The 23,135-nt window shown below is 39.8% G+C and overlaps 1 pseudogene; it reads left to right on the top strand.

Moving 5' to 3' along the window:
- Positions 1-566: 566 nt before the first annotated feature.
- LOC123455964 lies at positions 567-22,787 on the top strand (annotated as a pseudogene).
- The last annotated feature ends 348 nt before the right edge of the window (positions 22,788-23,135 follow it).

Below are 23,135 nucleotides of genomic sequence, written 5' to 3'. Positions count from 1 at the left end.
GAAATATCTAAGCCTCTCTATGAAGCCACAAGGGTGCAGGAGAATACCTTGGAATGGACTCCAGAGATGAACAGAGCCTTCTACTGGCTCAAGGCGGCACTCCTTAAGGCCCCAACATTGGCCCTACCAGACACCTACAAGCCTTTCCACCTGGATGTGGATGAAAACAAAGGCATAGCTAAGGGGGTACTGACTCAAACTCTAGACCCTTGGAAAAGACCAGTAGCCTATCTATCCAAAAAGCTGGACCCAGTAGCACAAAGATGGCCAGCGTGCCTGCTTATTGTGATGGCCACCACGTTGCTGGTTAAGGATGCAGATAAGATTTTTATGGGACAAGAATTGATCATAATTAACCTACATGCCATGAAAGGGATTCTCAAGAATCCCCCAGATCAATGGATCTCTAATAACTGATTGGTGCATTACCAGCCTCTGCTTCTGAACCTACCCCACATCCAATACCAGACTACCTCAGCCCTCAATCTGGCCACTTTACTGCTGGACCCAGTCCAGTACATTACACATGACTGCTCAATAGTGTTGAACCAGTCCAAAACACAAGGATGGACCTGACAGACCTGGCCAAAAGCAGAGGAGGACTACTTCACAGACAGGAGCAGTTATATCCATCATGGAGTAAGGTAAGTGGGTGCTGTGGTAGTAACTCTTGACTCTGTAGTATGGGCCTCTGCTTTACCACCAGGGACTTGGTTTATATGGATATGAGTACCTTTTAGTTCTTGTAAATACCTTTTCAGGATGGGTGGAGGCATTCCCCACCAAGAAAGAGACTTCCACCAGAGTGGCTAAGAAGATTATAGAAGAAATTATCCCCAGGTGGATAATTGTTGGGATCTGATAACAGACCTGACTTCATATCACAGGTAACACAGTTGCTTGTTAAGATTGTGGGCACAGATTGAAAACTTCATTGTGCCTGCCATCCCCAGAGTTGAGGCCATATAGAGAGAATGAATTGGACCTTAAAGGAGACCTTAACTAAATTAACCCTAGAAAGTGGCAGTGACTGGGTAGCCCTCCTTCCTTATGCCCTGTATAAGGCTAGAAACACCCCCTATACCCTAGGCCTAACTTCCTTTGAGATACTGTAGGGGATACCCCCTCCCCTTCTGCCTAACTTTCAACCTGAGATCCTAGCAGAATTTGACCACCAAAAATTCCTGGAATCCCTGCAAGCACTCCATAAGGTCAAAAAACAGATTTGGCCAGATATACACCAAATCTATGAGTCAGCTCCCCTTCCCAACCACCATTGCTTTTAACCAGGTGATGAAGTGTGGGTTAAGAGCCACACTGAAAAGGCCCTCAAATGGTAATCTTAACCACACCTACAGCCATGAAGGCTGATGGAGTCAGAACCTGGAAACATCACTCCCACGTCAAACCTGTGAGATAAGAGGCCACTCAACAGTTTCAACACTGATGGGAGAAGCATCCTGATGACTCAACTCCAGAAGGATGGAAGATTCAGCCCCACCCACTGGACCCACTAAGCTAAGACTTTACAAATCCTGATCTTGATCGGTGTTATGGGTTTGGCCCTTACTGAACCTAACCCTCATGAGCCATATAACCTCACATGGGTGGTTACTAACACAGCTACAGGGACAGTTGTTAATTACACATCCCACTCAGCCCCTATTGGAACTTGGACCCTTGGCTCACTACCCTCCTTTCAGCTGTGACAGGGTCTCTGATGCTGTTGTTACTCATCTCATCTGTGGGCCTTATATCCTTAACACTCTCAAAAGGTTTGTCAAAAAACGTGTATCTACCATTCAGCTTATGGTATTAAAGTCCCAATATCAACCCCTAGACCCCTCTCAAGGATTTGAGATGGAACCTATCTCAAGGGGGGAATGAGAGGATCAAATTTTCTCCAGTTTACAGCTAGGCCTAAGTTTCAGTTTGCTGGAGAGGCAGGCAAGACTTCTGGGAAAGACCACAAACAAAAGGGCAGTTAATCAACAGTGACCTGACATGTGGCTGGGGAAGAGAGCCGCCTAGGGGCCTGAGTCAGTTCCTGCAAAGTCTCTAAAACATGTCTAAACATGCCCAGGTATGGTAAAATCTGGGCCACAGCTAACCAAAGATGTACTGTAACTGCTGCTTGCTTAGCCAATTACTTTAGAAGATGAACTAACCCTCCTAAAATTCCCCTAGCTGTGCTTAAAAGGAGCCTGTGCGCTCCTCTCAGAATCTCCATTTTGTATGAATGGTTGACCCTCCACATGCTGGCTGATTCTGCAAATAAACACTCTTTGTTTTTACATACTATTTGAGTTTGGGATCTTTTTTCAGTGATTCTTGGACCCTTACATTGCTTTCTGGTGAGTGCTTCACTTACATGTGCATCTTTCCTGTTCATCTGTCCACCTGTCCTTCCTGGGTTTGTAACCAAATTTCCCCAGTCTTCCAGCATGGACTGAAGAACAGAGGCTCTCTAGGAGGCCTTCAGGCCTTCAGTGCTGGGCTGTGACTGTTGAGGCATCCAGCAACATGGACTGAGCAGCTACCAGGTTCCTTGACTCTCAGGCCTGCAAGACTACTATTGTTGGAATGCCTTATGCTAATTCTCCCCTTTTAATACAATTCATTTTATTTGTTCTGTTTCTCCCATCCAAGTACTAACCAGGCCCAACCCTGCTTAGCTTCTGAGATCAGCCGAGATCAGGCAAGTTCAGGGTCGTATGGCAGTAGACATGGTTCTGTTTTTCTAGAGAACCACAACTAATACAGAAGTTATATGTCTGAAGGTTTCTCATGAAATAGTATGAACAGAGCTGTTATGAGCATGTAAGGACCAGCATGTGGTCCAGGGCCAGTTTAGGATAAACAAGTTTGTTGTGAGAGTAAAAGATGCAAAGTCAAAGCTTGTAAGCAAAACTAAGACTAACTGTGTGCAGTGACGTAGTAGAGATTAGCAGATGTGTGTGTGAAACTATTAGATAAGTATTGGAAGGTATAAAAACCCCAGCTGCTCAGCAACCATTGTCTCAGTCTCCCCAACACTATGACTGACTGAAAGGTTACTCAGCTGTCCTGACTAAGACCCCCGCGAGACACATCACCGATCCGAATTCATCAGCCCGACACTCTGTCTGAATGATCATCCGTAAGCCAGAGCACTAGCTTACACCAGCGGACCAAGACTCAGCTTGGAGCGCAGCAAACCGAAAGTAAAATGTCGCAGCTCGAACCTCGCGTTGGTCAGGTCGTAAAACGTCGCAACTCGAACCTCGCGTTGGTCAGGTCGTAAAACGTCGCAACTCAAACCTTGCGTTGTCAGGTCGTATACATGTTAGACTCATTAAAAATATTCTTGTGTTAGTAATGTAGCGATGAATATACCTTGGTTATATATTATATTAGCTATAATATTATTTGTGATCATTTGGACTTGCTTGTGCGTGACTTTCATCCCAGTAAACCCCTTTGCAAGTGTACCAGTGTCTGAGTATCATTGGCCTTCGCCGGCGGAATCCTCTCAACCAATCATCTTTGAGAGTGCTCTCAACAAGAGCCCACCTGATTTACTGATCAGGCATATAAGAGAAAGTTTGAGACATGCTCAGATGATATATGGCACTAGGGCTGAATCTGGGCTATGTGTCTTATGGTTTGTGCATCATTGAAGATCGTCTTTGGAAATACATTATTCTGGCTACAAAATTAGAACTCACAACAAATTTCTAATAAAAAAAGCTTTCAATTAGGTCAAACATCTAGGAAAACAGCCCGATACTTATTACTTATCTAAATAATTATATTGCATACACAGAGATGAACATGCTGCATATTCTAATGGTATCTTCATATGGTACTAATTTTATATTATAAAACTATGAAAACATTTTAGTCTATGATAACTAGTAAACTTCAAGCATCTAGTATAGCTCACCAAATTTGATCTTTTATTCTTGATCAATTAGGCAAAATTTTTCAGCATCACCACATGCTGCTTGCAATGTTATTCAGATAAATTCTGTGATTGCTATCAAATTTGCATGTAAGAGTTTTACAATCTAGATAACATTTCCATATTAACTTCTGGCTCTGTAGGTTTCAAATATTGTTTCTCCTCCCATTATTATCCTAATTTCAGAGCTGGGCATTGTAGGATGTATTCACATCCCAAGATAAAATTTGATCATCCAACTCACTGGGTAAGCAGCCAAATATAAAAGTGTTTCTGTTATGTAGTCATGTAAACTATGGGTAGTAGTAGATGCTATAGCAAAGTTATGTGACCTATAAACACTTTCTACTTAACCAGCTAAATATATCTTTAACCCAATTCTATAGCACTACACACAAAGAGAATCATGACCTAGGAATTTACAGCAGTATTAACTAGTTGGTGTTAAGTGCTTTGTTTTGATAAATGATAGAAAATCATATAACTTACATTGATATACTTTTTATTGATCAAGCATTACAGAGACTGTGAATTCCTTGGTCCCCTACCTCTTCATGTCATACTAATGTGCTAAATAACTTTTTCTCACTATATTTACAATTCTCACTCAAAGTGTGCAAGATAGTAGTTGGGATTTGGGGGCTCAGGTTTAAGAGACTGACTGAAAGAAGCAGCTTTTCTAAACTTAAAGATATGTCTATTTTAGTAGTTAGTGGTGAATTTAAATTGAATGAATTTGTGAGGATCTATTAGTTCCGATGGAAAGGAAACTTTTTACTCCTTTAGGTCTTTTGCTGTTACCTTTCCCCTATGTTGACTGGATATATCTGAGTTTACAACTTCTCTTTGGAATGGCAATGATTTACCTGGCTTTTAACTCTTCATCTTTTAGAAAATCCAAGTTATAGGAGTATCACACCATATCTCATTTCCCCATCAAACAAAGGAGATGGGAGAGACAAAGGTTGTCAAACCTGCTCCAGGGCCACTACTCATGATTCTTGGCCCAGATGCCTTGGAAGCTGATGTAGCAGCATTTAGGAAAAACAGGTTCATGGTATGATGATCACTCCAGAAATGTAACCCCTGAGAAACATGCTGCCCTAGCTCTTGGGAGACAGGTAAAACAAATAAAGCTGCTGCCTATTTGGAGCATACGCTGGCTCCTTCCACATCTGCAGGACATTTAGCTCCTTGCATCTGGTAGTGTTTGTGCAAATATAATTCCATATTCACTAATAATTCCTGAGGCTAGAGCCCATCCCCCTAGATCTTGTTAATATTCTCTCAAGGCCTGGTGTGAATGCTTCATGGCATTTTGATTAGAATTCAATCTTGTATTTTTTTCCTCTCTGTCTCTTTCTCCCTCTCTCCTCTCATGCTTTTTTGGCCCCTGGTTTCCTGGCCACCCACATCAGGAGACATTCTTCCTCCCTTACACTCTCCATTCTCAGTTTCAAGGAATTTCCGTGTGTCAAAGGCAAAGTGTGATTGACATATTTTTCCCCTCCTAAGAGCAGTCATCTCATGGTTTGATTTAACCGTCTCCTTATGGAGTCCATAGAGTCATTACCTGGTTGAGAGAGACCTCCTGCTCACCCTGCTCTCTTAAGCACCAGATCAGCTACATGCAGTGCAAAACATTTATAGACTTAAATTACTGCTCTCCTTATCTTTATTTGCTACAATTTTTTTTGTTGTTGTTGTTGGCACTAGCAACCATTCTCTAGTAAGTTGTACCTTGAGATTTAAAGAATTTTCATTATCCAAAGGCAAATGGACCAGTTGCTTCCTGCCTGTGCCTTCTGCCTGTCAAGAAAAGTGTTGTCTGTTTGCTCTTCGGACCTGGGGAAAGAATGGATAGAGTGAATTCTCTAGTTTTGAATTATCCAACTCTGGGCAAACTATGCACCTTTGGCTCATTGGTCTTCTTGAGTAGCTTTATTTCTCTCTCAAGTGGTGAAAATAGAAAACAAAAAGGAAATCAAATTAACATTCCTATTGTAAGGTTCAGGAGTGACCAAGACCATGGAGACCACTCTGAGGCAAAGATGGAAGCTTTTATTCAGGAAAAACATGAGCTGCCAGGACTGATTCTCAAGCAGAGTATAGCCAAGTTTGAAATTACATATAGTGGGTTATATATATTTCTTCAGTTGAGGAAGTAAGGAATGGAAAAGAACTTCTTTGTTCTTTATATTATCCATTTCACATAGCTAGGGTGTGATACCAGAAGACTGACCAGGTGACCTGAGAGATAAGGGGCCAGGAAACCTAGACCTGGGCATTGTTAGGCAAGGAAGGATAATGGCTGGATGGTTCCTTGAGAAATGTGGATGACCCACTTCCTTATGTCTTTGTCTCCATCCTGCTGACTCCATTTTGTCCTGACTTAACATCTATGAGTATTCATATTCAAACCCACAATGAAGTTTTTGGTAGGCAGGTTCTTAGCACTGGGGTGTGTGGTTTCTGGACTGCTGGTGTATTCTCTCAGGTGATTAAAACAAGCTGCATTACTGTGGAACTACCATGGCATCTGCTACTCTGAAGGTAGTGAAATGGATGACCTTGGGAGGTCATCCAAAGCTTTTTCTTTTGACATTTGTACTAGCATGAATAGATGGCTCCAATATATTCACTGTTTTATTAGTTTGTAGTTTGCATCTGCAGCCACCTGGCTGGAGGCAGTATCACTGGGCTGATCTCAAAGTGTGGTGGTGGGTTTAAGATTTCAATCTAAAGATATGCAAACTGTGCCTAGCTGGAGTTCCTGAAGTGTGCTATGTTGTGTCACTTTTGGCTTGTGCTTCTCTCTCTGCTTGGACCTGTGAAGGTAAGCCAGCTTCTTCTGCCATCATGGAACTTCCCCTGGATCTGTAAACTTCAATAAATTCCTTCCTCCATTACTGTGCCTGGTCTGGAAGTTCATCTCAGCCAACCTGAAGCTGTCTGCTACAATATGTCCTCACATATCCAGAGCACACTGTTGTTATGGAATTTCTCAGGATTTTCCAAAGTAGCCTGAATCATAGCCTGCCATTTATCAGTAATGAATCACATCTTCAGCTACAGGTTGCTTATGCTGCCCACTGAAAGTCCCACTCAGTGTCCTGGAGCAATTATCTTCTCAAAGAATGTCCTAATCCCCAAATTTTTTGGTTTTGGAAGAAAATAAAATGGCAGAAGATAGAAGTGTGGATTTGCAGTGACAATGTTTCTTCCTTGCTCAAATTTCGACACCAGAGTTAAAACAAGTTATAAGTAAATATACAACTGTAACGCTTAACTAAATTTATTGTACAAAGCTATATTCATTACTTCTTTTGGGGGGATTTTCAAGGTAGCGTCTCACTCTTGTCCAGGCTGACCTGGAATTCACTATATGGTCTCAGGGTGGCCTTGAACTCACAGTGATCCTCCTACCTCTGCCTCCAGAATGCTGGGATTAAAGGTGTGCACCACCACTCCTGGCTTCATTATTATTTTTTTTTTAAAGATATTTTTATTTATTTGAGGCAGAGAGAAAGAAGCAGAAATAGTAATCAGGGGCATGTACCACTTTCTGTATCTGGCTTTATGTGGATACTGGGGAATCAAACCCAGACTGTCAGGCTTTGCAAGCAAATTTCTTTAACCATTAAATCATCTTTCAAGCCCCAATGTTTCACTTTTGATCAGTAATAAGGAACTGTGATCACAGAACAGTTCTCCTACTTGCATAATGTAATAAATATACTGTCTTATCACAGCTATAATCCATACTAAGATAAACATGAAGCTAACCAAGTAAAGCAAGAATGTTTTCTCATTTTGCCAGTAGTAGCAATGTGTCTTACAAGTTGTGTTTCTGTAGACATTAAAAAAGTTATACATATTTATTTAATAATTCAATAATAATATATGCAGTGTATAATAAATCAGGTTATTTAGTATTTCTACCTCAAATATTTATTACTTCTTTGTGTTGAAAATATTCCAACTCTCTTCTAGTTCTTTACAAAATAAATCTAAATTGTTGTTAATTACTATATTTTAGTGTCTGTTACCTAAGTTCTCTCTGTCCTTGCCTTCCTCTCACCCAAGCCTTTAGTATACCATTCCAATTCCAGATTGGCTTTCTAGATCCTACATATGAAAAACAACATGTAGTATTACCTTTCCTATATTTGTCTTGCTTTATTCAATGTCTTGTAATTCTATCCTTGTTACCAGAAATGATAGAATTTCATTTATAATGGTTGAATATATAACATATATATGACACACGTTTTGCATTTTAATGCATTCATGTGCTAATGAATGCCTTGCTCAATTCCATACCTTGGTTATGTGAATAGTGCTTCAATAACCATGGGAGAATAGTTATCTGTTTGATTTAATTACTTCATGTCCTTAGGACTGTACATCTAAGCGGGAAATGGGATCACCTATTTACTCTTTCTATTTACTCTCCACAATGTGTTTTAATTGGTGCATATTATGGTGCTTTAGGAAAACTATAGAATGACTATAGAGAAAAGATGAACTATAGCCATAATATGCATGCTTAAGGGCATAGGGTGTTGGGAAATGGCTCGAAGGTAAGATTGCTTGCTGCACAAGTGTGAGGACCCAGGTTCAATCCCAGCACCTACATAAAATACCAGGCATGGTACATGCCTGTAACTTCAGGGCTGGAGGGGTGGCAGAGACAAAAATATCATTGGGGCTTATTAAGCAGCCAGTCTAATAGAAAAGCTGAGCTCCAGGTTCACTGAGAGACTCTGTCTGGAAAATAAAGTGGACTAGTGACAGAAAAGGATGCCTGATGCTCTTCTCTGGCCTCCACACATGTGCATGGGGCACATGCCTCTGTACACACACATGCATATACCACATGTGAATACATCACACATACTACACACAGAGACAGAATATAGCTAGCTTAGTATCTGAGCATGAGAATAGAAGTGTAGTATTGTGTATGAAAAGAATCCTGAAAGAGACTTATTTTCCCTCAATTTCCTATTATGTATTTCTAAGTGTCATTCGCTGAAGGCCTATAGTCTATTCCTAGAGTCCACAAATTGGTTGAATATTGTCTGTACCCAATTTGTATTTTAAACTTAAATAATAGGTGGTTTGAAAAATAGTACTTCCTCTTATTCATTGTTCAGGTTATGACCTTGAGAACCCCAACATCATATCCAAGGTGCTCTTATTCTGAGATATTTCCCAGGGAGTCTCTATGTGGTGTCTTTCTGCAGACTTATTGTGTATGAGCATAAGATAGTTCTGCTGCTCCTGAAGGCCCTCCATGGTGCTGTCTGCGCAGAAGGTCCTCCCAAGCTCATTACATATGCCGGCATACAGCCTCTGCCCAAGACTGGATCCAGACCCTTTATTTACTACCAACAGGATAGCCAAGAAAAAATTACAACAGTTAATTTCACTTTGTTATATGGCTTCAGTTATAACTAAAATTATGTATTGTACCCAATTATCTCTAGGTGGCAACAGTCCATTCTAGGTGGCTGCTCTAGGTTATACTTTGCCTAGCTGTAGTAGAAATAAAAATGTTCTTTTTACCCAGTATCCACTTGCATCCTCTTTAGATACAAAAAAAAAAAAACAATTGTATTTGAGATTGTCATGAACCAGGCTAAATGGATGTCTTTCTCAGCAAATCTTGAAGGCTGATAAGATTAAATTCTGGGTGATTCAGAAGAAATAGATTTAGAGGGTAGGTGGTAAACTGGAAAACACCCAAATTTTTACTTTCTTGCTGTCTGAAATGAGGATTTAATGACAGGGATTACAGCAGCCATCTTGAAACATGAAGCTGTTTGTTAATGGATTGAAAGGGTTAAATTACTTACAGAGTTTCTTTTTCTGAAAATATCAATAAAATATGAATAATTTTTGTTCCCTTTGGAAATTCAAAAGAAAATTCTAAATTTATACTGGAATGCAAAATACTACAAAAGCCAGATGAATTTTAGAAAAAAAATTATCAAAAATTTGAGTAATACCAGCACATACATAAAGTTTGCTCTTAAAACAAAGATTGAAAACAGGTAGTACAATGTAAAAGAATAAATGCAAAGAACAGACTATGTATATGGTCCTCTGGATCAAGACTAATGTGTTGTCACAATTTAGTGAACATAGAAGGTCTTTTTATACATGCTGTGGATCAGTTGAATATCCATGTTATTCCTGTCTCACATGAAATATTCTTTGATTTAAATCCCACAAATGCTTATGGGGATCTAGAATAAGTAAATACTTTATACAAAGTTTAAAAGGATTGTGATAGTTAAGGTGTTGTCAACTTGATCTGTTTAGTAATCCACAGAAATCCCTTTCGGGTAAGTCTTGGAGGTTGCTTCTAGGAAGGATCAACTAAAGGAGGAAGTCCTTTCCCCAGAGTGGGTGGCCCCACTCAGAGGGGGACTTGATATAAGGAAACTCTGGGTAAAAAGAGCCCCTTCCTTTTCTCTTTCTTTCCTTCCCTCCCTTCCTCCCTCCCTCCCTCCTTCCTTCCTTCCTTCCTTCCTTCCTTCCTTCCTTCCTTCCTTCCTTCCTTCTTTCCTTCCTTCCTTCCACTTGGCTGCTGGAGCTGCTCACTACCTTCCAGAGTGGATTGAAGACCAGTGCAGACTAAAGACCAGCATCAACTGAAGACCCTCGTGGATCGAAACCCAGCAGCTCTTCAGGAAGCCTCCAGGTTTTCCGGCACCATCTGCAGTGCCGAGTTAGGACTGCTGAGGCATCTGGCCACATGGACTGAGCAGCTACCAGGTTCAGTGATTCTTGGGCCTGCAACTGCTATTGGACTACTGGAAGCTGATCCAATAAATCCCCTTTTTAAAATAATTCATTCTAGCAGTCTGTTCCTCTAGAGAACCCTGACTAATACAGAACTTGGTACTAAAGAGTGGACTGAGATGAACCTGACTATGTGGATATTGATCTTTTGGAACCGTTGTTTTGGAGGAATAGGCATGGACTTGGTGCTTGCAACTGAAGATGCCTTCTGGAGTGGTAAGCCAAATTTTATGGACTATTCTGATGAGAGTTTTGGAATGCTAAGTGCAGACAGTATTGAACTTTGAGGCTTGGCTTATGAGCTTTCTAAGGAGAAGGAAAGACTACAGAGGACTTTGTTGGAACTGGACTACTGGCATAAGGGCTGGCTCTGTTCTCCTGCTGAGGCCCAGAGAGTTTGACCAAGGTTACATTCGTTATGGACTGATGTGCATGGCTAGAGATATTGGACTGAGAGCTTTAAGATTTTTAAGCTAGAAAACTTTAAGCAAGTTAAATTTACTGGCACAGAGACTGGCTTTAGATTACTAAAGCTGCTATTGTCAACACATTAGCAATCCTAAGGACAATGGTCCAACTGCTTTACATTAACACAATGAAAACTATGCCTGAAGAAAGACTATTATGGAAATGCAAACTCTTTTGTAAAGAGTTGACTGGAGAAGGAACCTACTTTTCAAGGTTAGGATTTATTTTGTCCCTGAATTAATTATATGGCTGTGTCCTGTACACCTGGTATTGGATTCAGAAGCATGGAAGATGTGAGGAGTGGTCATGAATTGTACATGGTTCCAGGAGCTGTTGCTGAGATGTAGCATGAGGCAGGGCATGATACCCTGATAGGCTGAAAGAGCCTTTGGAAGATGGACCATGGTTTGCATGAAGATCTGAAAGTGTTTTGGATATACCAGGACTATGCAAGCACTACCATAGAGTGCACTGTTGGCCTGAGATGGAAGTGCTCCCTGGCTACTCTGCCCAGCTGGAGGGGCAGAATTGGAAAATCTGGAGATTGTCAATCTTTGGTAGTATTGGACTTGAACTACCAAAGTTTGATGTTTGTTTGATGGCAGTTGAGTTTACATAGTTTTAGTCCCTTCTTGCTATGCCTTATACCAGTTGAAAATGTTTACTCTGTACCTTTATATGTTAGAAATATTTAACTTGTTTGATTTTACAGGTCTTAATATCTTAAATTGGTCAAGACTGTGGGGACCTTTGAAATTGAACTGAGTACAATTTACAACATGTGATGGTTATGAATCTATTGGGGGCCAGGGATGGAATGTGGTAGTTTGAATAGATGGCCCCCATATATTCAGTTCTTTATTGTTTGTAGTTTGCATCTGCAGCCACTTGGCTGGAGGCAGTGTCACTGGGTGGATCTTAAGGTGTGGTGGTGGGTTTCAGATTTCAATCTAAAGATATGCAAAGTGTGCCTAGCTGGAGTTCCTGAGGTGTGCTGTGGCTTTTGGCTTTTGGTTATGCTTCTCTCTCTCTGCTTGTTCCTGTGAAGGCCAGCTTCTTCTGCCATTTATGGAACTTCCCCTGGATCTTAAATAAATATCCCTTCCTCCATAACTGTGCCTGGTCTGGAAGTTCATATCAGTGAACCTGAAGCTGTCTGCTACAGGGATATCTTAAAAATAGTGACATTAGCCTAACATTAGTTCTGGGTTGTTATTTCTTGTCTAGTCTAACATCATTAGAGTATCCAATAGAATTGAATTTTAAGAATGTAAAAAAAATGTCTACCCTAATTTTTATTCTGAGCTTTGTCACATATTTTTTGTATTAAAGAACAGGTATTTAAATGTCTGAGAGCTATGACTATGCTCATTAAGGATGAATATAATCTGGGTTTGCATCTGGAAACAGATGCTAAGGATGGAGAGCAAAGTGGAGATGGCGTTCCTGACTACCTGGTGAAAACACTGCAGCATCCTCAGTCTGGTTGCTTCTGGCCTGCTTGCTATATGTTGGTCCCTGTTATTTTGATTTTTCTGCAATCTGTAGGCAAACTTCACCACAACACAGTAGTTATGAGGCTGCACTCATCATTGCCTATGGTACCAGCTCTTTTCCACATGGATATTCCAACTTGTTTCCACCATGTGGCAAAACTCTTGAGCATGTCTAGACTCCTCAGAGACTTCTCCCAAGAGAGCTGGAGCCCAGAGCAATTCTTTTCTTAGGCATTGCCAATTTTTTGTTTCACCCAGAAGCTACATCTTTTCTAGAATAATTGAGAATTATGATCCTTCACTTAAACCCTGTGCTTTACCAGAAGGGGAGAGGTCTCACCTTGTTAGCCAGTAAGAAATATATCAGGTTATGTTCCAGCCACAGTTTAGTTCTGAAAAATAGGGAAAATTTAAAATAAACATAAACCACAGATAGTTTTTAAAAGGCTTATGTAGTAATTTTGGAATCCTTACCAAAGTGGTTCTCATTTTTTGGGCTCATCTTACCAATATCTACATCTTAGCTAAATAGTAATGCATAAATATAAACTTTGAAGACTCATGTATGATCAAAATCACTATATACATGAGCAGATTGGCATACTCACACATAAGCTCAAAGGAATATGAATTGAGGACTAGTGTACTGTCCATGTGGATAAAATACTAAAGGAATGCAAAAGGTGCAATCACTGAAGAAATTCATTTTGCGTCATTTACAGTGAACTTCTTGGTAACAGTAAAGAATTTCAGTCTTGTTTCCCAGTTTCATCATAGGCATCCATTAAGATTTTTTAAGCTGAATTACTAATGTTCTTTTAACACACTGTTGTCTCTTTCTCCAAAAGTCTGATTTTCATTGGCTGTAGACAGGGTAGTGAGGAAAAAAAAAAATCGATGTCCATAGGAATTTAGGAGAGCATTGGTTTAAAAAAGTTGGCAGAGGGAAAGGGAAATTATGTAGAGATAAAGGGTCTGAGATAGTACATGTTATCCCTTACTCTGCAGCTGGTTTGGTCTCACAACCTTGGGAAGGTAGAGATAATCTAGGATGGTGTCCAAAGAAAAGATACCCACTGCTTCCCTACAGGGCCTTCTCTGAAGCAGACAGACAGAAAGACCAAGACTTTTGTTTGAATAAGTCTCTTTTTGTCTTTCTTTGTCAATCTCTCCTCAGTTGTTCCTCTTCTTACCTATTGTTTGAACTTGTTAAATGCTTGCATGTGTTAACCACAGACTGGCCCTGCTGTCCTTTAGCCAAGCAACACAAATATAGGCCTTTTCATCTTTCTTTGTAAACCAGTCTCCAGAGTCCATTTAATCATTTGGCAAGTGTTATCTGAGTTCTGTCCAATCTAAAAATAAGTTAAATTACCTACCCCTGACTGTTACAAACACATATAGAAATTCAGTGTATACAGGTACGATATCCTGATATTTTCCTAAGCATAGGAGTGCATAGGACTATAAAAGTCAGGGAAGGTGAGATAGGGGAAAGAATTGGCTACCAGAACTGTAGGCCACAGTGAGTGTGGGATTTGTTTTAAAATTTTATTTCTGGTTGATATAAATGATTGTTGTGTCTGTTTCTAAGTTCTAAGGGTACAAAACAGTGAGCAAAAAGTATCGCTCCTGTGCCAGTCATATCGGTCAGCCACCTCTGAAGAAGCAACTGATGTTACTTACCTCTGTGTGCCTCAGTCCAAAGATCTTTTTGCATCTGCCACCAAATTTTTATTTTAATCTCTTTGTGCTTTTATATCTCCATATCTCCATTTTCATACAAATGGTGGTATACTTATCATTTCTTTAGATGTATTGCTTTCATCCTTGCTTTTTCTCTCAGCAATATAACATGGAGCCTGATCTGTATCCACATATAAATAGCCCATTTATTTTTCATGTCTATGTATTATCTTTAATATAATTGTACTATAATTTTACAGTTTGCAATTAATGAGCATTTAGTTTTTTTAAATTTTTCATAGTTATTATTTACAAACAGAGATTTTACTAATGATCTTACTATTGATAATGTCTCACTGGAATAATTTTATATGTTACATATGTGAGAATAGATATAATAAGTAAAATTCCTGGTTGAAAATGTATATTCATTAGCAATCCAATAGCTACTGGCTGATTGTATAAACTGATACACCTACATGAATGTGTGAAGATATCTCCTTTACAATATACACACACATATAATGTCATTAAAACTTTGATAATCTGATAGGATAGAAAGTCATGTTTTAAATTCTTCTGTGATCATAAGTAAGGATGGGTTTCTTTTGTTAAACATACTTTTGTTTATTTTAGTTTTTCTGACCTATAATCTCACCATGTAGCCCAGGCTACCCTGGAATTTACAAGCTGGCTTTAACCAGTCATGGCCCTTCATCTCAAACTTTCCATGGTTCTTCATCTCAAACCTGTGATGGTCCTTCATCTCAAACCTGTCATGGTCCTTCATCTTAAACCTGTCATGGTCCTTCATCTCAAACCTTTCATGGTTCTTCATCTCACACATGCTATGGTTCTTCATCTCAAACTTGTTGTGGTCCTCCTTCATCATACTCCAGTTGTTGTGGGATTACAGGTTTGAGTCACCACATATGGCTTTAATATCAACAGTTTTAAGCTTACCTTTCAAACTCTGTATGAAAGCCTTATTTTATAAACTTGAGAGCAATTTGACTTCTCTTTCCAGTCTATTTTCTCCATTTACTTATTTGTTGAGTTCTTGGTTGTATATTAATTTGCAGGGGCTTTTGCTTATTAGGGAGATTAGCTACTTTAAGTTGTAAATATCTTTTCCTAATTATCATTATATAGATTAATGTACTTGCCTTTTACATCATGGCACCCTCCCACAGTACCATTTTAAAAATAATCTATGTACAAATTTGGAATGCTATCTTTATAATATACAATCTACCCTACATTGTTATCTGTTTCTGGGATTGTAGTCTATTTTATTATTATAAAAATATTATTTTTTTTGAGGTAGGGTTTCCCTCTAGTCCAGGCTAAACTGGAATTCATTATATAGTCTCAGGGTGGCCTCAAACTCACAGCAATCCTCCTACCTCTGCCTCCCAAATGCTAAGATTAAAGGCATGTGCCACCATACCCAGTACATATCATGTTTATTTGTTGTAGATTTACAAGTTGTTCTATGATATAATAGAAAGCTTCTTTTCAATACTCTTTTCCTTTTTTCCAAGAAAAGGGTATTTTTTTTAACTACATTTTTTTTTTCTACCTGAATTTTTAGATAAGATTGTTTGGTTCACAAAAGAATCTTGCCACTTTGAAAAATAAGGAACATATTAAATTTATATATAAATTTAAGGAATGTAGTAAGCTTTATGGTGAGGCCTGCTTCTCAGTAGCTTTTCAAAAGTTTTGCTTTTATTAAATTGCTCATTTCTCTTTGGTTACTATAAAATTTGATCTTCAATAATTTCTTTTAATCAATTGTGTATGCATGTGTGTATGCATGTGTATATGCATGTATATGGTTTTTCTTTCTACTCATTAATTTTGTAGTCAACAGTCACATACTCCAAATCTTCTGTATTTTCTGAGGTTATGCTAGCCTAGGGTGTCTTAGCCCAGAACTATTGCTGTTTTGAGCTGGGTATATCTGTGACTGGGAAGGGGCGGTATCATCCTGTGCAGCATCCCTGCCAGCATAGATGCTGGCAGAGCACATGTGACACATCTCCTGTTGTGACAGCCATACTGCTTGAGTGCACCTAAGGAGGGGTTAGGTAGTGGGTGTGAATACTTGTCTCTTATTGAGAACCATTTTTCTAATCCATGATCCAGGGAAATGGTTCATCATTTCCACTTCTTGTCAACCCATTTCTGTAGAAATCATTGATTCTGATCAGAAGAGTTAAATTAGATAATGGTCAGTGTTCACTTTTAAGAACGAATGTACCCTAGAAGTAAGTACAGTTAAATAAAATATGTAGGATTCTCTCTCTCTGCCTCTTTTTCACCTCTCTCTCTCTCTCTCTCTCTCTTTTTCTATCTCAAATAAATAAATAAAAATTAAAAAAATGCCTAGGAGACTGTTGGTTTGAACTCAACACCAGCATTAGGCTCACCAGACCAATTAAAATAGAATCAATCATATAAAAGTTCCATACTGCAAATCCAAACTGAGTCAACTTACCTAACCTTGTGAGAAATCAGGAAGTAAGAGACAACATCCCAAACCAGGCCAGTTTCATTATAGCATCACAGAGAACTCATTCAGTTTTAGGCTTTAAAAGTATCTTTGAAATGACCAATCTGATTTTGTGTTGTTTCTAATTTCCTCAGTCCTTTTCTATTTATAAAGCAAATACCCTCAGAACATTTGGTGTTGCCCCTTTGTAGAGGTGTAAAGAAAATGAATTAAAACTTTAAAACATGGAGAATTTAATGCAGAAAGGTCATGTTTACAGGCTTGGAGAGACGGCTTAGCAGTTAAGGCACTTCTCTGCAAAGCCAAAGAACCTAGGTTTAATTCCCTAGTACCCACTTAAAGCTAGATGCATAAGGTGTTGTATGCATCTTGAGTTCATTCGCAGTGGCTATAGGCCCTGGCATGCCCATTCTATTTCTTCCTCTCTCAAATAAATAATTAAAACATTTTTAAAAACATATAAAAACAAAGTTCATGTTTATAATAGGAATACCATTCCTAATGATAAACTTGGTTAAATCAAAAGAAATAACTGAAATTCTAATATAACTATAGGAAGGCTCAAAGAGTATATTTCGTCTTCTCATAGAGGCAACAGTATAAAGATGTAAACATTTCTAAACCAGTCTTTACATTTAATACATTCACAACTTAAACCATCTTAAAATAAGAAAATAATTCTATTGCTTATTTCAAGACTAGCAATGTGAAAATGCCTAGGAGAGTAAAACAAGAATATTAATAAAGAACAAAAACTTTTAGCAACATAGCAGGGTACAAAATAAAGACAAAGAAATCAGTAGCTTTCCTATATACTAACAACAAACATACACAGGATGAAATCAGGGAATCTCTCTCATTCACAATGACCTCAAAAATAAATAAATAAATAAATAAATAAAGTACCTTGGGATGAACTTAACCAGGGAAGTGAAGGATCTCTACAGTGAGAAATTTAAAACACTCAAGTGAGAAATTGCAGAAGATACAAATTAAAAGAGAGACTAATATAGAGAGGGATGGGATGTCACGGAGAGCAGAGTTCTGAAGGAGAAAATGGAAGGGATGGGAAATACCATGGTTTGTTGTCTGTAAGTATAGAAGTTGTCATATAAAGAACAGCTGAGTAAATCAGGAATATTTACTAACAATACATACAATAGCCACAATTAATAATCTTTCTGTATTAAAATTTCTAAGTCACAGTTGTTTGAATTTAGAAATCTACTGTGTTTTAAAATACATATATTTTTTGTGGTCACTGTCAGAAATTCAAATACAGAGGTGTGGAACCATAAAAGTTTATGGGTTATTTATTAGTAACAATTCAGAGAAAGAGTTTTTGGAAAAAAGGGAGGGGCAAGGAACAAGGAGAATCAGTGGTAGACAATGTGTGGTGTGGTGGTGGATTAATGAGGGAAAGGACCTGGTTGTCAGCCAGGAAGAGAAGAGAAGGGAAGGGAAGGGAAGGGAAGGGAAGGGAAGGGGAGAGGAGAGGAGAGGAGGGGAGAGGAGAGGGAGAACACATGAGAGATAGAAAGATGTGCATGTGTAAAAAGGAAAGTGGGTGGAAGGTTGAGGCAGAGACAGAATTACATCTGAGGCTCTTATGTCCCTGAAGGCATAGCAATTTGCCTATGGTGGTGTTATGGGAATTTGTGGGGGTGGGGAAGGCGGCAGGGCAGGGAGTTTTATTTCCATTGGCCTGTAAATCCCAACTTTTAGATTGTCATTTCCAATAAAGAATTGAGAAAATGGATTCTGAAAGGGTTAAATTATAAGATTTTGGGGGTGGGGGGGAAATTAGTATCCAGGGAAAGGCTGGGCCAACGAAGGGAATTTCCAGGGAATTTTATAAAGGGCAGAGATTAAAGGAACACATTCACACATACCCTCATGGGAAGTGAAACAAAAGAGCATAGGGGCTTTCTCCTTTACATTAGGATAAAAGGGAGCTAGGAGATCTGTTAGTACAGGTGCCATAGCTTAAAAGACAATAACAAAATAAAATGAGAAAGGAAAAAACCCACCCCCCATCAGTCCCATTAGCCTTACTTGAACAGGGACACTTAGGTTCAGGTAAGAAGAAATGAACAGCCAAGGTCCCTTGCCCATCTAGCAAGACTGTCTTATAGCTTATTGGGGTGGGTTTTACCTTCAGGTAAGTATGGGAGAGAGTTGAGTGGTTTCTTTGGAATAAAAGGGGCTGACTCAAGAGGGACCAGCATACCTAGCTGTGTCAGACTGGGGAAGAAGTAGAGGGAGCTGTCACTGAGGATCAGGGGCTGAATTCCAGTTCTGCCAAGGCATAAGGGTGACATCCTTTTGCTTCTTCTCTTTGGACCTTTGTCCCTGACTATCTCCAAAAAGAACTACTTTGCTCCTATTTCTCCCTCTCAGGGAGGAGTTCTTGGGTGTGGCCCTTCTCATAGAGCTCTGAGATTCTGACAGCATGCATTTGGGAAATATATACAGTATTTAGGATATATTTATTGGAACTGACATTGAGTTTCAAGGTTCTCTAACCCAAATCAAGAAGGTCCAGAGAATTTTTACCTTTTAAAACAAGTATTTATTTATTTGAGAGAGAAGATGGGGGAGGGGAAAAAATGGACACACCAGAGCCTCTTGCACCACTTTGTACATCTGGCTTTACATGGGTACTGGGGAATTGAACTTGGGCCATCATATTCTGTAAGCAAGCACTTAAATGGCTCAACCATCTCTCCACCTCAATTTTAACTTTTAAAAAAATGTTTTATTTATTTGAGAGAGAGAAGTATAGAGAGAGGGGAGAAGAGGCAGATAAAGTGAGAGAATGGGAGTGCCAGGGCCTCCAGCTATTGCAGACTCCAGAGGCATGAGCCACCTTTTGTATCTGGTTTACATGGGTACTGGGGAATCAAACCTTGGTCCTTAGGCTTTGCAGGCAAGCACCTTAACTGCTCAACCGTCTCTCCAGCCCTCCATTTTTAACTTTTGCTAAATAAAAATCTTATGATTAATAAAAAATCCCTTTAAACTAATTTTATTGAAATTTTGTATTTGACACCATGAAATTATGGCTATTGATAATCTATGGCCAAACTACACAAGGGAGTCAGTCATAGGTGTTTCAGAGCTCACATCCACTTCAAACTGGGATATTTCTTTTAAGGCACCATCAAGAAAAACCAGCTCATAGAGCTCACACCTCCACTGGCCAAACCTCCACCACCACAAGGGACATAAAATTCCTTCCATCACCAGATTCTTCCCACTTTCCTCTGGGCCCCACTTTCCACAGGTGTGTATTTTCCCATCCTCTCTCCTCATCTTGCAGTTGTCTGTCCATCCCTACTTTCCCCACACATGTGCATCTATCTCTCTTTCATTTCTCTCTCCCTTCTTCTATTCTCTTTCTCTCTCCCATCTCTCTCTCACCCTATAGCATGTGTGCTCATAGCCCTGGGCCAATTTCTCAGCAGGAAATCTACCAACTGGTGTCTAAGTGTGCCCTTCATCCTTGTGGTGACTCCCACACCCTCTGCTACTGAGCCCTTGGCACATATGTTCTCCATCAGTACCTGCAAAAGTGCCCAGTCTGAAACATTGCAAACACCTGTGGACACCTGCTGGCACCCTCTGGCTGCATTCTGACTCCTTTCTTCCATTCTTTTATAGCTACAGCACTGCTTCATATTGGGCCTGCTTTCTCCAGTCCTCAAAGTTACAGAACTACTCAAAATTTGGGCAAATTAATAAAGTACTATGATTCATAATGTATCTGGTCTCTAGCTCTCCTTCTCAGACCTCCCCTCAAAACACCTGACAATAGATATGAAAGCTGCATTAACTAAAAGTTAAAATTAACAAACAGACAGATGGCTGGAGAGATAGCTTAGTAGTTAAGGTACTTGCCTATGAAGCCTAAGGACCCAGGTTCAGTTCCTCAGTACCCACATAAGCCAGATGCACAAGGGGGTGCAAGCATCTGAAGTTTGTTTGAAGTGACTAGAGGCCCTGGCATGCCCATTCTCTCTTTCTCTGCATCTCTCTCTCAAATAAATAAAATATTTTTCAAAACTTAAAAGAAAGAGAGAAACAAACTTCATTACTCCATTATCATTCTAGATTTGAATTGCACAGCCAAAGCTTATTCTCTAACTACTTGATTTGTGATCATCGTCTTTGCAGCTGATCTAATTTATAGTATTGTTGAGGCAAGTCACGCAGCTCTTCCCCCAAAGGGAACAGAATATTATGAAGCCAAATGAGTGACTACCACCTGTGAACACAGATATGTTACCACAAATTTCATGTTCTGATATGTTAACAGTTTCATGAACTTTTAAATATAATATTTTTATTTATTTATTTACAAGCAGAGACAGGGAGAGGGGGAGAGAGAGAGAGAGAATATGGGCATGTGAGGGCCTCCAGACAAACTCCAGATGCATGTACCACTTTGTGCATTTGGCTTTATGTGGGTACAAGGGAATAGAACTTGGGTCTTTAGGTTTTGTAGCCATGTGCATCATAGCTGAGTTATGTCTCCAGCCCTCAAGAACTCTTTATAGTAAAAGAACAGAAGAAAATAACAAACCTCTTCAAATACGTTGGCTAAAGCATCAGGTAGGAGCATAACAATAAAGTGAGGGAAATTTCCACTATAGCTTTAGATACTATCCGAAGACATTTGTAGCCCTTGGATTGGTATATGCTCAAGGTCTATTAGTACATTTCAGAAAGTTTTCATCTGACCAACTGATAGTCTCAAGGCTGCTGGGTCAGCCACAGGTCAGATGATGACATTTTGCATAGTCCTGAACTGCTCAACAGGATCATGATAATGATGCTTCCAGAACCACTGAACATGATGGCCACCCTGAGGACAAGGATCAAGATGAGCATAATTACAGTATTGATGACAATACAGATGACAGTGACACTGATGATCAGATGGAGAAAGTGAAGGAGGTGATTTTGTGTACTCTGATGATAATGAAGAGAAATAGTCATGTCTGAGTATATGATTTGCAAAAATGCCTGGAAAATCAAGGAAGAAAAAGAAGACCATGAAAAAGCTAACTCCTCCTTAAGCCTTGATGGCAGGGAAGAGGGACACAAAATAGAGAAAATAGGAAATAGAGAAATTTTCAGAAGACCATGACACTGAAGCAGAAAAGCAAGCATAGAAGCAGCATTAAGAGGGTTTTCACTCTGATGGCACATCCAACTGCTGCTTCACAGCTGCAGGTCCCCCTTGCCCACTCTATTTTCCCTTTTTAAATACAAGCACCTCCCATGGGAGGACCACTTCTTCCTGGGCCACCTCCAGGGGTTTCTCGGCTCCTGAGACCACCTGGAATGGCAGGAATCTACAGGACCACCGCCAGGCTGACCTCCTCCTCTCCCTGGTACACCTCCAGGTCTGCCTCCTGGTCTTTTTCAAGGACCCTCACCAAGGCTGACTTTCTTCTACACCTCTAAGTATACCTTCACCTCACTCTAGCAATTATGAACCCACCCTTGTTGCCTCCACTTGGACCTATCCCACCTGTACTTTTCCCACTAACTCCTTGTTAAGTATCCCTTCAACTTGCTTCAGCAACCCTAGGAGCATGGCCACCATTGTGAAGAGAGCCATAGCAACCATTAGTTCCAAGCTATAAATCACTATTCCCAAGTCAGAGATTCCTTGGTTTGTGCCCACTGCACTGCAGGTATATAGAGAGAACAAAGGAGCACTGCTGCTCCTAAGAGAAAGTCAGAGGATGATTCTGGTGCCTCTTGCCAAAGCAGCCCCAAAATCTGGTTCCTCTGTTCTTACCTCACTACTAACTTTGAAGCTTTCATGAAGGAAATGGAAGGGGTGCTGTGATTGGGTCTGATGACAGAATAGGCTTCTGTTCACAGGAGGGTTCATGGAATAAGAAGCTCCCAATAAACTTAGGTGAGAGAGCTACTCCCCCTGTCAGGGTACAAACTTCAGTTCAAGGAGGTTCCCAAAGTTTGCCTTGCTTGGAACTTACTACACTGAGAGGACATGTCATCCAGGTTGAGTTGGTTAATGAAGCAGTGCTGCTGACATCCATTCTCTTTGACCCAATTTGTATCCCATTTATTTTTTGATCAGGTAAGGTTGGTTATTTCCTTATTTTGACTCTTGGGTCTTATGGCCACCGGAGTAGAGATTTCTGGGGTGGAGGAAAGCTTATTTCATCTTGAT

The sequence above is a fragment of the Jaculus jaculus genome, chromosome 19, assembly GCF_020740685.1.
Source record: "Jaculus jaculus isolate mJacJac1 chromosome 19, mJacJac1.mat.Y.cur, whole genome shotgun sequence".
NCBI lineage: Eukaryota > Metazoa > Chordata > Mammalia > Rodentia > Dipodidae > Jaculus > Jaculus jaculus.
This window is presented reverse-complemented; position numbering and strand designations above follow the sequence as displayed.